Below are 13,872 nucleotides of genomic sequence, written 5' to 3' on the forward strand. Positions count from 1 at the left end.
CCTGTATCAAACTGGAACATTTCATTTCTTCTTCTTCTCAGTACCTCTACTTTATCACGTTTCCCCCTACCCTCTTGTCTCATTGGTTTCACATACCCCCTACCCCAAAACGTCCTCCTCTCTTTTTGTTATCACGCAGAGCGGCAGATTGGTTGCTCAGAGGAACCACATTGAATAATAAAAGAAGGAGCGAGGATGGAGGGATGAGAGGAGAAGGATACAAATGTATTGTGCCCCTTCTGAGTATCCCTGAATGATTTATAACACAAACTGACGCTTGCACGGGCCTCTGGGGAAGCTGTTGCATTTGTTACCAACTGACAAGAGAGAGATATAGATAGATAGAGACTAAGTGTTTGTGTTCATAACTGCAACTTTTTGAACATTTGCTTTCTTAGTTCATTCACTGTTGGCCAAAAAGTATGAAAAACACGTGTGTGTGTGTGTGTGTGTGTGTGTGTGTGTGTGTGTGTGTGTGTGTGTGTGTTCTCTGTTACAAAGGTCAGGGGCAATTAAAGGCTTGGCATGATAACATGTTCAACATACAGAAAAAAGGCCAAAGAGAAATGCTGTTAGAGGCAAACAGGTTGTGTGATAATAATTAACAACAAGGAACGAGATGGGAGGGGACACTAAGAAGAGGGTGAGACCGAAACAGAGAGACAGAATCCGAAAGAGAGCGACTGGAGTTAAAAGCCAGCGATTATCCATTTGACAACTTCCTGATTCTCAGGTTCTTGCTTATTTTTTCGGTTCATATTAAGCTGCTTTCCACAGACAGCTCAGTAGGACTAAATCCTTACAAACTAGAAACTTGAATGGAAAGGGCAAACAACATATGAAGTTACAGAAACAGAAAAGTAGTTGTTGCTTTTTCATCCTCGACAGTGGGAGTTTCAGACCTTCAGTGAGGCTCGGAAATGTTAGCGAATTCTTCTAAGGTCTGTATGGTTAAGGTTAGGCAATGAAGGCTTTAACAAATAGTAATATTACCAACCCACCATCCCTGGTTTCGTCGTGCCACTGGCTCTCTGGAAAAGGTCTGTTGTTGCATTGGCAGATGATAACAATCCTAATACCCAACTCCTACTTTCTGTTCCTCCTGTTGCATGACACACACAGGGATATGAATCATAAATACTGAGTCACGAGCCGTCAATTTCAGAGGTTCAACTTGGCCAAGCAACCTTTTTTCAGAAACAAAACCTTGTTTTCCATTTTGGTTCTCGGGCATTACAATCCAAAAGAACAGCTTTCAGAGGGATTGGCCTAACAATTCATCAAGCTAGACGGGGACTTGGGCCAAGTTCAGACCCCTTTTTGGTTCAGTCTTCCTCATACTGACTTCCAAGAGTTTGTGAAAAGCTTATCAACAACCATGCTGCTGTAGGCATTCATGATGACAATTCCTGGGGGACTCTGGGGAATTTTGTGGGAACTATTCCCTTTTATCAAGAGCCGTCTAGTTACCGTTGAGCTGAATCAATGTGCAAACTTAAGCCACTACAGACAAACAATGTCACACTGATCCTTGATCTGCCTGAATGTAATACTCAATAGGACTCATTAACTCTCAATTGGTTCCTAGAGTGCCTGAAGATGACTGAGGTGGGCTTTTGTTGAGTCATGCTAGAAGTAGGTGTGCTTAAATCACACATCCCTTAGTGAGATGCTGCTTCAAATAAAGCTGAGACAACCAAATATGAGGGCAATTTCCACAATGCGCTAAATTCTCCCCGGATGAAAATAAACTAATCCATGGAGATAGAAAGAAACTACATGATGTCCTGATTATCCTGCCAGGGCGGCATGGTGTGGATTTTTATAGCAGTGACTCATTTTCACAGTGTGAATAATATGCACACACACACACACACACACACACACACACACACACACACACACACACACACACACACACACACACACACACACACACACACACACACACACACACACACACACACACACACACACACACACACACACACACACACACACACACACACACACACACACACACACACACACACACACACACACACACACACACACACACACACACACACACACACACACACACACACACACACACAAAGCAGGATTTGAATACTTGCTAGGTAGGTGCATCAACCCAAGACTGTACAAATATCCATTCAAAGAACAGTAGATTAGCCCCAGATATTGCCAAACCAAATCATTCATAGTAGACTAAGCAGGGGAGAGCAGCTCCTCATTCGCCCTGCAGCTCTAGGTCAATATCAATCTCCATATTGACGGACAAAAACCACTTGCAGTAATGCAGACAGGATATTAGAGCAGCACATGCACACTACACATGGTAGCCTTATATGTGAGAAACGCTTTCACACCTTTCCCTCATACATCCACGTATAGTATGCATGTGTAAAGTGTCAGCTATGCATTATCAGTGTAGTTAAGGGCATTTGTGAGGTGTTTGGGAGTAACCAGGGGCTGTAGGGGAAAGATAATCTCCCCCCATTATGGAGCGTTGGCACAGTCACTAAATAAACCTTTAACAACGTCTACGGAATGTGTAACTCATGAATTCACAAACAAACTTTTTGGATTAATCGACAATTTATGTATTACATGTTGCCTATAGTTAGTAGTTATTTGGCAATTGATACATTAGTTAATTTATAGAAAATGAGTCTTGGTTATGTGTAAAGTAAGTTGTTAGGTGTGTGGCGCAGTGGGTAGAGCGTTGGTGTTCGGATCAAGGGAGCACAGGTTCAAACCCCACTGCAGTCAGCATGTCGTTGTGTCCCTGGGCAGGACACTTCACCCCGGATTGCCCACAGTATTGAGTATGTAAGTCGCTTTGGATAAAAGCGTCTAAAATGTAATGTTAGTAGTCGCTGTTGTGTCTTTTTTTAAGCATATTGTACAAGTTCCAGCATCCCAAATATGAGTATTCTCTGTCTTTATTAATCTAATATGATGGTAAATAAAATATCTTGTTGTTCTAGGACTGTTGGTCAGACAAAGCAAAAATATTGAAGGCCTTCACCTCAGGTTTTTTTAATTTATGAAGCTATGTTTTATTTAACTTTTGTCAGTCAACTAACTAGTGAATTATTCCTTGCTACTTCTTCATGCTGTAAAATAAGTTGTACTACAGACTACTACAGTTTATCTTGGGAGATTCGATGCACCACTAAAACAATTTTTTTCGGAGGGACATTTCAGTGCCCTGAGGATCACTGACGGTGAACAGACAGAGAAAGGCTATTCCAGAATAATAAAAACATCTCCTAGATAATCTTACTAACATACACACAGCTTTGTTCACACACATTGTCACACAAAGACCATCCCTCATCCAGTGTGAACGCTTTTTTTAGAGCAATCCCATGAATCCAGAGGGGTCGGTGTGTGTGTGTGTGTGTGTGTGTGTGTGTGTGTGTGTGTGTGTGTGTGTGTGTGTGTGTGTGTGTGTGTGTGTGTGTGTGTGTGTCTCTGGAGCGCAGCATGGAGTTTTCTCTATTAAAGCCATTCATCCTCTCTGGCAACTATCAATGTTAGCGCCTTTTCAGCTGAGCTTCTTTTTTTCAACCTTGTCAATAGTGTGTGTGGTTTGCCGTCTTGCTTTTTTCCCAAATCTACACAGTCTTTCACACACAAACAAAATCAATCTCTGCACTGTCTAAATCCAAACCCCTCCCCTTTAAGTAAATACAAACACACTGAATGAAACAAGCAAACACACTAAGTGCAGTGTCACAGAGCGCCGTCACCGGGCTGTTGAATTATTCAGCAGTCCCTCACAGACACTACTGCACATCAGAGAAAGTGAGGGAGGAGAAGCAGGGGGTGGGGGGGGAGGGATCAACAGGTTACACTACACATGCACACACACAGCCACAATAGAACATAAACATGTATGGCTATATCCTTCTACTCGTCGTACCCTTTAATCGATATAACCACAACTTAACAGCGAATGTTTTGCCCATAGATGTATTAAAAAGCCTTCGATGGCAGTAGCTCAGGTAGAATTGTAAGCTGGAAAAAAGCCTGGAATGCACCGTATTTATTGTCTGGACAAGGCGTGGAACTATTTTAAAGAAAGAAAGACATACTTTTATTTTTTTTAAACGATGGACAGGTGTCAAAGCCACATCGCCTGCCAGCGTTCCAACGCAAGGGAGTGGTTGGGGGTTTGATGCGTCCCTCCAGGACATTTCAGCAGTGGCCCTGGATGTAATCTGTAACCGAGGTCTGTATTTGGTCCGATCGGGACTTGAACCGGCGACCCTTCGGTTTCAAAGCGAAGTTCCACAGACTGAGCCACTGCCATTCATTCTCAAAAGTAGACAGAAAAAAGAGACGACAGTGCATGTGTGATGGAGAGTCCGTGCAGATATGAAAGATAAGTAAACAGATCTTAAAGGGATTGGGACTACTTCACAAGTTCATTATGTGGTAAACAAAGCTGTTTTTTTACACTCACGACCTTCTGCATTAAAACAGAAATATATATTTAAAATAATAATGAAGTAACTGGAAATAAAAGCCAAAGGTGCTATGTGTAAATCATGTATGGATTATTTTTGGATACCCCTAGCTTTTATTCATAACCTAAAATAGTCATCACTCTACTTTGCGAGCACTAAATTGCTGCATCACGACAGCTTCCTGGTGCACAATGTTGTTTATGTGACATGCCTGAAATAAAACACGTCAAAATGTGGGAGTTTGATGTTTATGTAATTCATTTTCACATGGGCAATAATTTTTGGTCTAACTTTAAAAAAAAAACCTTCTAAGGCCCTGCACAGTGCAGTTCATTATTCTAAAAGCACGACTCCACCCACCAGCGCCACCTCCTCTAATCTGACTCACCATACAAACACCAACATGCACATGTGTTGGTTTTTAAGCAAATTATTTCTGAAAACCACTCAATTAATCTGAAGAGATTTGCAGAGACTGTGCATGTGTGCCCCATAAATAATGCCTTAGTCATTGACCCCAGGAGAATTTGAAAATAAATAAATAACACTTGAGTCACCCCAGGGTCTGCACAGGAGGTGAAGCAGAGCAGCTTCACTCCAACGTCTGTGTTCGTACACGATGCGTTCAGGCACAGCATCCAGTGTAGGTGACCCGCATTTTGGAAGCGCAGAGACCTCAATAAACAATGACTGTGGTTCTACGAGGGAAGGCACACGGTAACCCAGATCTTCTCTTTCCAACTTGGACAAAATCTGTGGTACATTAGCTTGCTTCTGGCTGTGGGTCAGTAGGAGTATCTACAGAACACGAGGACACTTTTCAGAATGGGTTGTAAGACAGCAAATTACTGTGTGGTTTATTTGCCAATTATGCATTTTTGATTTGAAATGAGAGATCCATGCAAACAGGATGTGACATGAGGATGAAGGAGAGGAAGGGTTGGGAGAAACGGTTGCGTCCATCATAATTACAGATTCACTCTCACAGACAGACAGATTTTCATCCTTAGATGTTTCAGACAGACAGGGCTGGGCGATATGGAGAAAATCTAATATCACTGTATTTTTCATCAAATACTTCAATATCGATATTATAGAGTTTATTTGCGTATTCACAAAATATGACATTTTCTAAATAGTTGATGATCATTATTATTATTAATAATGATCATCAACTATTTAGACATAATGACCAAGTGGGTAAAGGCTATTAACAGCCCAACTAGAGACATCATTTTGTTAGAATGACAAAACAACAGTCCAATGCCTTTCTGCAACGCAGCCTTTAATACCAGGAAAAGACACTTATGCCACTTGACAATATTCAAAATCGGAGACAATATCTAGTCTCACATCACTATATCGATATAATACCCAGCCCTGGAAAGACATACTGTGAAGTAAGGACCCTAGTCAGGAACATGACATGTCTTATTCTCTAACCAGTGAACCCCCATGGATTTCCTGTGTGAATTTAAGAAGGGTCCTCACCACAGTTTGTTTTTTTATATCTGTCATACAAGTCCTATTTTTATTTTATTGAGTTTTGCTATGTATTCTTTTTCCTGTGTCTTTGTATGCACCACATATTCCAAAGCAAATTATTCGTAAACTTACATGGTAATAAAACCGATTCTGATTCGGAACCACTATGTGACCCTGAATGACCTTGATCATCCTGTTTCTGTAAATAAACGCTTGGGTTGAGTTAATTCATGTCATTTGCATCAGCGTGAACCCCAGACCTCCATTTCATTCATCTCCAATGACCTCTTTGACGTGTCATAGGAGGAAAAGCACAAGTGTAAAACATATCATTAATAATGAGTGCTCTGCCTTTAGGTGAGCCACCTCCAGGTCGCTGCTGTCATGCTGCCTCCACCACCTGTCTAATGGGAATAAAAGACAGCCAAGTTATTAGTTACACATGTGCTTTTGCTGCTATGACACGTCAAAATGTCTTCTGTATTAAAAAGCACCAATTAGACTGATTTCATTGGGATCTATTCAGCATGGCGATCAGAGGATATAACAAGGTAAGCATGTGTTCAGTATTGTTCTAAATGCCATCACAGGGAAGAGAGAAGATATGGCCCATGTGAAAGTCACATGTTTACCTCTAGGAATATACTTTTAAACCTAAAGCAAAGAAGAATTGTATATATAACCCACATAAAAAAATATGAGACTATGTTTTAGTCCTGCTAAGTGAGAAAGATTTGTTTTTCGATCAGAATTTAATTATCGAGGTGGACACCTTAGAAAGAGGAGATTCTACATTTAATGTAAGGATGAAATACTTTTGTGCATTGTTATTGTATCTTTCTTTGGATTGTGGGGGGCAACGTCAACGGAGCCCCGCGCCCCCCCTGAAATTCAAGGTGTTTTTTTTAAAATAATACATATTTATTAGGGATGTCCCGATCACCTTTTTTTGCTCCCGATCCGATTCCGATCATTTGATTTTGACAATCTGCCGATACCGATTTTTCCCGATCGGATCTTTATGCAATGCATTAAGAGGAAAAAAAAGGTAACAGATAACGGCTGGTCATCCAACGCGATGAATTCAGCTATCTTGGCTGTTATTTTTTTGGCCTTTTCACTGTTCTGGGGCAGTTTCTCTTTCCTTTTAAAAGTCTCTGAAAGTGTTCGTTGTTTCAGTGCCGTTACCTGAGTGGCCGCTGTGTACTCGTCGTGTTGTTGTTGTTGTTTGTTTCTCAGGTGGCGTATTAGATTGGTCGTGTTGAACGTAGCTCTGTTCTTTCCACCACGCGGAACCTCCGCCTTGCGAACATTGCATCTGGCTGTTACACTGCCTTCGCTTTCAATTTTATAATACTTCCAAACTCCTGACATTTTCTCTGTCCCGACTCCCGAGTCACCAGCTGAACGTAGCCTCTCGTTAGCTTACTGCTACTATTAGACACTGCGCCCACTCTGTTGCTTTGAGAGAAATAAGCAACCAGGTCTGAAAACAAGCCCAAAAGAAGCAACACATACATGATGTTGTGTAATTTTAAACCAAAACTAAGGCCTCAGGATGACTTTAAGACGTGAACATGGTCATTTTTGTTTTGTAACATTAAATAAAATAATGAAAATATTTTATAATTATTTATTTTTTTAAATCCCGATCCCCGATTTTTTTCTCCCGTTTCCGATCTTTTGAAAATCACGTGATCGGCTCCGATCCCCGATCGGATCATCTCTAATATTTATAGCACCATATTGCAAGTAATCTATCTACTGTCACTTTTCTACGGAGCCCTGGAGGGTTCATAGAGAGAAAAATAAATAAAACGTGGCCACGTTTTACTTTCTCGTGCGCACGCTTTAGTAACTCGTGCGCACGAGTTACTAAAGCGAGTTACTAAAGCGTGGCCTCGTTTTGTGTGTGTGTGTGTGCTGTTCGTGGTAATTTGGATATACGGATACGAGTGGCCTGTGTTCGTCGTCCATTACATACGCCTGCCCATACCATAACCCCACCACCACCATGGGCCACTCGATTCACAACATTACCCTAACCCTAACCCTAACCCTACACCAGATACTGCCTGGTTTTCGGACCCCCCCAGACCCCCCCAATAAAGCAAAAATGCACGTTTCAGAGTGGCCTTTTATTGTGGCCATTCTAAGGCACACCTGTGCAATAATCATGCTGTCTAATCAGCATCTTGATATGCCACACCTGTGAGGTGGGATGGATTATCTCGGCAAAGGAGAAGTGCTCACTATCACAGATTTTTTCAGATTTTTGAACAATATTTGAGAGAAATGGTTATTTTGTGTATATAAAAAATGTTTTAGATCTTTGAGTTAATCTCATGAAAAATGGGAGCAAAAACAAAAGTGTTGCGTTTATATTTTTGTTCAGTGTAGTTTGTCATTGCATTAATGCCATAGCACCAATTGTATGACCTTTAAAATAACTGTGCCTCGAACAGTTGATTCTGAGTTTATTCAAGTGGACGCCAGGTTTAGTAACTGCTCTTATTGCATTAGCATGGCTCATGTGCATGATTCATAACCACCATTTCATTGCTAAGCAGAAGCTAAAGTCACCGGTTTTATTTATTTTTGATTCACATGTTGAAGCTGCTGTGTGATATTTACATCAACAGCTGGTTCCACATTCAGACTGTAGAATGTACATATTTGTTAAAGCTTCTATACTCAAAGGTATACACAATTTAAAAGCATGACAAATGTGCATGGGGGAAGCAGAATTTTAACTTCAGGCATTGCCGTTGTAATGCTACACAATTACTACAGGGAAAAGACAGGAAAAAAGGGTCTTAAAATAAAACAATACTATTGAACTTTTAGACTGTTTCCCACTGGGACATTGCCCCTGCTCTTGCATGCTTACACGAAAGCAGAATCATCAGAAATAGCACAGTCACACAAAACAAATGGTTCTCTCAGCTGGAACATTATGGTGGGAAATTGAGTCTAGATAAAGGGGTTTTACAAGCATATAAATGTGTGACTGTTTGTTTTACAAAGAAATATGACAAAACTGGTGCCAGGATTTTTCCACAGTGGTAGTCTGGCCGAAAATATGTGTGAGTAAAATGTGGGAAACAACAGGACTTTTTAGAAGGATCATTGAGTATATGACTAGACAGGCGTGAAGCTGATTGATATACATAGCATTCTCTTGCTCTTTCAATCTATTGAAACTTAAACAACCATTACAAAACTGTTATCTTTCACATATTGTTATTTCATTAAAATAAAGTGTCAGCTTAATGTTTGTGCAGCCTTTATCACGCCTCACACTTTTCAATGGGTCATTAGCGAGTGTCAATGATGTTGTGCATTCCCTTTGCCTGGGCTTCAATGGCTTTACAGCTAACACAATCAGAAAGAAGGAACATTGTATGTGGTCTTAACCTTTACTTTGGCTTTGATATGTATAAGATTAGTAAGGGGAACAAATGCTAATCTAGCCTCTCAGTGCAGTTGGGTGCCTTCTCCTCTGCCAAAGCCCCTCTTACCTGTGGGGTTCCCCAAGGCTCGATTCTGGGCTCCATCCTTTTTCTACTGTACATACTGCCCCTAGGCTCAATTCTCACAAAACACAATATCCCCTTCCATTGTTACGCTGAGGATGTACAGATCTATCTGCCTCTCAATCAAAATGCCAACTCACTACAGCAGTTGATGGACTGCTTAACAGAGATTAAATCCTGGCTGAGCCAAAACTTCCTCATCCTCAACGAGAGCAAGACCGAGGTAATCTTTTTTGGACCCCGACCTCCAGCCTCTCCGGTTGATATTCTGAGCTCCCTCAGTAAAAACATCCTCCCCTCTGTCATGAACCTTGGAGTGACCTTCAATAGCGCTTTTAAATTTGATAAGCAGGTCAGCAGGTCAAGACCTGCTTTTTTTTTTTTTTTTTTTTTTTTTAAAATACGACTATTGGCTAAGACCAAGTCGTTTTTATCTTTTAAAGACCTAGAAAGGGTTGTTAACGCCTTTGTTACCTCGAGACTGGATTACTGCAATGCTCTGTATGTGGGTATGGACCAGGCCTCAATTAGACGCCTGCAGCTAGTTCAGAATGCAGCTGCACGTCTTCTCACTGGCCATAAAAAGCATGACCATATCACCCCAATTCTGGCCTCATTGCACTGGCTTCCAGTTCGGTTCAGAATAGATTTAAAAATCCTTTTATTTGTTTTCAAAGCCCTAAATGGGCTGGCTCCGGCCTATGTAGCCGAACTCCTCCATCGCTACACCCGGGCAGAGCCTTAAGGTCGGCTGATCAGCTGTTGTTGATAGTGCCTAAGACCAGGCTCAAAACCAGAGGGTACCGAGCATTCGCAGCAGCGGGCCCTAGGCTCTGGAATACTTTGCCCCTCCATGTGAGGTCGGCCCAGACCCTGTTTTTTTTTTTTAAATCAACACTTAAAACTCACTTTTTCTCTCTGATCTTCTAGGCTTCTCTTATCAAGAATAACTTTTACCCAAGACCTTTTCCCTCTCTAACCACTCAGGTTTTATTAGAGGGAAACGGTTTGTAGAGTGGCTTAGACAGGTCGTGGAGTGTTACGATTCGTAGACACAGCGTACCTCCCTATCTCTCATCAATTTCCAACTAAGGCTCCAGTGGGGACCTTGTTCCCTGAGTGTGCCTCTCCACCTATGTTTCTTACTCTCTTACTTGCTACCCTTTGCCCTCAACCTATTCTACGGGAGTGCTTGTTCTTCCGTCTGTCTGTTGTGTCTGTGTATTCTCTTGTTCCGATTAACCCAGCCAAATTTGTTCTTGTTTTGTGTCTATATCTACGCCGGGATCCGGAGTCGAGGCTGATCTTCTTGCTGTGGTCCTGGATCCTCTATCCTGAGTTCTGGATTAAGTCGTGGACTTCGGGTCGTGGCTAAACCTGTCTCTGCGGTCCTGCCAGGGTCTCATCATGCTGCCTCCCTGAAGGCTCCCACAGGATTGTAGTTGACATCTTCGTGGATTCATCTTCTTATTACAGACACATGCATTTCCCAACATTCGGTCTATATGCTGTAAAATGTATTATCTCTTCGATTTACACACGGCATCTATTGCACGTCTGTCCGTCCTGGGAGAGGGATCCCTCCTCTGTTGCTCTCCCTGAGGTTTCTCCCATTTTCCCCCTTAAACTGTGGGTTTTCTCTGGAAGTTTTTCCTTGTACGATGTGAGGGTCTAAGGATAGAGGGTGTCGTTTTTTCTCATACTGATATTCTGAACAATCTGTGCTGTTGTATTTGCTGTAAAGTGTCTCTACTGTAGGCTATTTTTATTAGATGTACAGCACTTTGGCTCCACCAAAAATCGTTTATAAATGTGCTATATAAATAAAACTTGATTTGATTTGAATCTGGGGGTTTTATGTAAGATTTTAAATTGTAACCACCTTCCGTACTCGCACAATTATAGTGTAATTACATCCCTGTTAATGATTAACAAAAAAGAGGACAACAATTAGTGATCAAACCTCATTGACATTTACCCTGAGGTCTCGGCCTTTGGGTTTCTATTGACCCTGGCTCACACAAAGGCCTGCTGCGGGTGCTAAACTGGTGTGAACACCAGACACAGGCCATTCGATGAGTGGTGCTTTCATCAATGTTACACTCATTGCCATTGGCCACAGCTAGCCAAGCCCAGCTGGGACTCTGGTGACGAGATGTGCCATATCGACTAGGCAATAACCCTGGGCCTGTTTATGACACTATCAATTCCCAGCTGTATTGATTTTCATTGTGGCTGCAAAAATACTCTTCAGTTGCACATCCAAACAAATGGTAGCTGTGTCACACATGTATTCATTGAGAATGGGAAAAAGTGAGAAAGAAACAATGTGGAATTGGACCAAGGCACATGTGCACACAATGATTAAAGATGTGCATGTTGTGTAACAAATATTCAGGCAAACATATACATATATTAAATCACACAGTATAGCTCTGTGATCAGTCTGGGGCTGTTTGACATCAAGGCGTCATGACAGCCAATAAAGATGAACTATGATTGTGTCCCACTGTGTCATGACTGCAGCTTTAGCCCCCACATCAACTATTCAGGCCCTTCAAAGACTCTCAACTGCTTGCATGTGAGTCTTAGCGGAGACTCGTGCTGTCTCCCTGACACCACAGAAACAAGTGCACGTGGTCAAATGCCTACCCCGGCTAGTGAGTCATCCTGCTGCTGTAGCCCCATTCTGCTATCCCACAAGGCCATGCAAAATGCATGAGAGTACCAGAGAGTTTGAGAGAAAAATCACACATACTGTTTGCACATGTACACAGCCACACACTTACGTAGAGAACGCATGTAATCATTACACAAAGTGCTATAGTCATTTTAATCAGCAGCGTGCATGGACACACACCCACAGAGGGGCTTCTGCTCGTGGAAGTACACACCAGATGATCTAGTTTCAGCTCCAAGTGTGTGTGTTTGTGCATGTTTGTATGTGTACATGGCGAGGGCTGAGCATAGAGTGAAGTGCTTCTCTAAAGCCCAGCAGGATTTTCCAATCAGGAGCAGCAGAAAGATTAATAGAGGCCTATCGCATGTTCTGTGGTGAGAGAAGTCCAAACGGGAAATGATTAGGAAGGCTCTCAGTGTTTCAGCTATCTGCGGAGATGTATGGCAACCCACCCCACCAAGTGTGTCTCCTATTTACCGTGTCATCACAAGTCAAAGCGTTTATGGTCCTATGCACAGTTTAAAACAATGTGAGCAGACCGGCCATTGGCTGCATTGCGTGTGACAGGGTCAAGCTAATACTGCATGTGTCCACTTTTCTCAGATGGGTTGAGTGCGATCTCATTCTGTGATTGGGTACCAGAAAGTGAGAACATAGATTTAGATGCCTTGCCCGAGGAAGTATCTAAATATTTTCCACTGCCTTCTCTTCTCAATCTGCCGAGCAAGGTTTGTTGAATTCAGAGCAAAGCTAACTGCCCTCCAGACAAAGCTAAAGCAATAAGCAGGGGTCTACTCTTAATCTTTTATCTCAGTGAATGGATTCCATGTAAGACGCCTATGCTAGATGAGACGCCCTCTCTGACTTTCTCCAAGGCAGTTTTCTTGGGAGGGAAAAGGATGATGTCACGCAAGCATTTGCCGGAGCCTCATGGGATGATGGGGGGGGGGGTGTTGTGATTCAGGGTTATACATTTATGGCTAGGACTCCCACAGCTGTCAGCTTCATCACAGACTGGATCAAAACGTCCGGCCGCAACCACTAGTGTATCACAGGGAGCCATTTTCTGAGGGAGCCTGTGGCTTCTCTTCGTTGACCGCAAAGAGAAGAAGACAACAACAAAAGACGAGATGAGTGTGTGGGTTTTTTGTGTCAAATTCTCCAGAGAAAAACCACCAACTTTGCCTTTATCATTGAATAGGACATCTTATCAGACTCATTAAGAGGTTTGTAGGTGAGTCAAAGTGTACACTGAAATGGCTGTTGCTCAGTGGAGCACTAGCTATAGGGTCATTTGACTCATCTCACACTCCAAGGGTGCAATGCAGCATGGGAAACCTAAGCATACCACCGTTTCCCCTCATATGCCTTTTCAAAAGACGAGAGAATGATCCGACAACATGATAGAGATCAGAAAGAGGCAGGAGGACATTTAGCAGAGGAAACCCCAAAAAGGAAACATGCATCTAGGCCATTGAGTCATTTCCCTTGTGTTTTGCCTCTACCTCTTCTTCAAATATACACTGACAGTATAAATTATGTACATCATCACTGGGGTTTACACAGAGTGGGAGAGCGCCCATGGGTTTTAGGACTTAGCATTTCAGCTTTTTATCCCCTGTAAAGTCTGCCCGCAATTAGTTTGGGAATTAATTCAGGCTCAGAACTTAGCCTCCCCCTTCCTCTTTTA

General features: G+C 42.2%; 1 protein-coding gene across 4 annotated transcripts in view; it reads right to left on the reverse strand.

Moving 5' to 3' along the window:
- The window catches only part of taok3a (TAO kinase 3a), an 84,710-nt gene that overhangs the window by 57,828 nt on the left and 13,010 nt on the right, over nucleotides 1-13,872 (reverse strand). The window contains exon 1 of one of the 4 annotated variants that reach the window (XM_034225194.1): nucleotides 4,107-4,130. The exons of the other annotated variants lie outside the window; for them this stretch is intronic. The gene's annotated coding sequence lies outside the window, so the exon portion shown is untranslated. Of the gene's footprint in view, nucleotides 1-4,106; nucleotides 4,131-13,872 lie in introns of those variants that run through there. 4 annotated transcript variants of the gene reach the window in all.

This window comes from Gymnodraco acuticeps, unplaced genomic scaffold (assembly GCF_902827175.1).
Source record: "Gymnodraco acuticeps unplaced genomic scaffold, fGymAcu1.1, whole genome shotgun sequence".
Classification (NCBI taxonomy): Eukaryota; Metazoa; Chordata; class Actinopteri; order Perciformes; family Bathydraconidae; genus Gymnodraco; species Gymnodraco acuticeps.